The following is a 3,036-nucleotide window of genomic DNA, read 5'->3' on the forward strand; positions in this document are numbered from 1 at the left end:
TCTACAGTATCATCTATCTCTCTCTCTACTGTATCATATCTCTCTCTACAGTATCATCTATATATCTCTCTCTTTCTCTCTTTCTCTCTACAGTATTATCTGTCTCTCTCTCTACAGTCATCTCTCTCTACTGTATCATCTCTCTCTACTTTATCATCTCTCTCTACTGTTTCATCTCTCTCTCTACAGTCATCTCTCTCTCTACTGTATCATCTTACTCTCTCTCTTCAGTGTCATTTATCTCTGTCTCTACAGTATCATCTATATATCTCTCTCACTACAGTATCATCTATATGACTCTCTCTGCAGTATATGTCTCTGTCTCTCTACAGTATCATCTAGATGTCTCTCTCTCTCTCTCTACAGTATCATCTATCTGCCTCTGTCTCTCTACAGTATCATCAATATGTCTCTCTCACTACAGTATCATCTATATGACTCTCTCTGCAGTATATGTCTCTGTCTCTCTACAGTATCATCTATCTGCCTCTGTCTCTCTACAGTATCATCTATATATCTCTCTCACTACAGTATCATCTATATGACTCTCTCTGCAGTATATGTCTCTGTCTCTCTACAGTATCATCTAGATGTCTCTCTCTCTCTCTCTACAGTATCATCTATCTGCCTCTGTCTCTCTACAGTATCATCAATATGTCTCTCGCTCTCTCTCTCTCTCTACAGTATCATCTATCTGCCTCTGTCTCTCTACAGTATCATCAATATGTCTCTCGCTCTCACTCTCTCTCTACAGTATCATCTATCTGCCTCTGTCTCTCTACAGTATCATCAATATGTCTCTCGCTCTCTCTCTCTCTCTACAGTATCATCTATCTGCCTCTGTCTCTCTACAGTATCATCAATATGTCTCTCGCTCTCTCTCTCTCTCTACAGTATCATCTATCTGCCTCTGTCTCTCTACAGTATCATCAATATGTCTCTCGCTCTCACTCTCTCTCTACAGTATCATCTATCTGCCTCTGTCTCTCTACAGTATCATCAATGTCTCTCGCTCTCTCTCTCTCTCTACAGTATCATCAATATGTCTCTCGCTCTCTCTCTCTCTCTACAGTATCATCTATCTGCCTCTGTCTCTCTACAGTATCATCAATATGTCTCTCGCTCTCTCTCTCTCTCTACAGTATCATCTATCTGCCTCTGTCTCTCTACAGTATCATCAATATGTCTCTCGCTCTCTCTCTCTCTCTACAGTATCATCAATATGTCTCTCTCTCTCTCTCTCTCTCTACAGTATAATCTATCTGCCTCTGTCTCTCTACAGTATCATCAATATGTCTCTCGCTCTCTCTCTCTCTCTACAGTATCATCTATCTGCCTCTGTCTCTCTACAGTATCATCAATATGTCTCTCGCTCTCTCTCTCTCTACAGTATCATCAATATGTCTCTCTCTCTCTCTCTCTCTCTCTACAGTATCATCTATCTGCCTCTGTCTCTCTACAGTATCATCTATCTGCCTCTGTCTCTCTACAGTATCATCAATATGTCTCTCGCTCTCACTCTCTCTCTACAGTATCATCTATCTGCCTCTGTCTCTCTACAGTATCATCAATATGTCTCTCGCTCTCACTCTACAGTATCATCTATCTGCCTCTGTCTCTCTACAGTATCATCTAGATGTCTCTCTCTCTCTCTCTACAGTATCATCTATCTGCCTCTGTCTCTCTACAGTATCATCTAGATGTCTCTCTCTCTGTCTCTCTACAGTATCATCTATCTGCCTCTGTCTCTCTACAGTATCATCTAGATGTCTCTGTCTCTCTACAGTATCATCTAGATGTCTCTGTCTCTACAGTATCATCAATATGTCTCTCGCTCTCACTCTCTCTCTACAGTATCATCAATATGTCTCTCTCTCTCACTCTCTCTCTACAGTATCATCAATATGTCTCTCTCTCTCACTCTCTCTCTACAGTATCATCAATATGTCTCTCTCTCTCACTCTCTCTCTCTACAGTATCATCAATATGTCTCTCGCTCTCACTCTCTTGTTGTCTCTCTCTGTAACGATCGTTGTCCTCCTCGGATGAGGAATAGGAAGGATCAGACCAAAACGCAGCGTGGTAAATGTCCATGTTCATTTTGATAAATTAACTGAACACTGCAATAACCAAAAAAACAACAAAGAGAGAGAGAGAGAGAGAGAGAACGAAACGAAACAGTTCTGTAAGGTGAAGACACACAAAACAGAAAACAACTACCCACAAACACAGGTGGGAACAGGCTACCTAAGTATGGTTCTCAATCAGAGACAACGATAGACAGCTGCCTCTGATTGGGAACCATGCCAGGCCAAACACAGAAATACAAAACATAGAACAAAAAACATAGAATGCCCACCCCAACTCACGCCCTGACCAAACCAAAAATAGAGACATAAAAAAAAGGAACTAAGGTCAGAATGTGACACTCTCTACATTCTAATCTATCTGTTTTGGGAATTGTTTCCTTTTAGGTGGTTGTAGAATTTAACGTCCCTTGTCTGGATTTTGATAATTAGCAGGTATTGGCCTAATTCAGCTCTGCATGCATTATTTGGTGTTTTACATTGTACACAGAATATATTTTTGCAGAATTCTGCATGCAGAGTCTCAATTTGGTGTTTGTCCCATTTGTGAGTTCTTGGTTGGTGAGCAAACCCCAGACATCACAACCATCAAGGGCAGTGGGTTCTATAACTGATTCAAGTATTTTTAGCCAGATCCTAATCGTTATGTCGAATTTCATGTTCCTTTTGATGGCATTGAAGGCCCTTCTTACCTTGTCTCTCAGATCGTTCACAGCTTTGTAGGAGTTACCTGTGGTACTGATGTTTAGGCCGAGGTATGTATCGTTTTTTGTGTGCTCTAGAGCAACGGTGTCTAGATGGAATTTATATTTGTGGTATATTTTTTTTATATCTGTCAACTATGACAGACAAAATGAGAAAAAAAAATCCAGAAAATCACACTGTAGGATTTTTTAATGAATTTATTTGCAAATTATGGTGGAAAATAAGTATAAGTAAAATAAGTAAA

This window comes from Oncorhynchus tshawytscha, linkage group LG10 (genome assembly GCF_018296145.1).
Source record: "Oncorhynchus tshawytscha isolate Ot180627B linkage group LG10, Otsh_v2.0, whole genome shotgun sequence".
In the NCBI taxonomy this organism is placed as follows: Eukaryota; Metazoa; Chordata; class Actinopteri; order Salmoniformes; family Salmonidae; genus Oncorhynchus; species Oncorhynchus tshawytscha.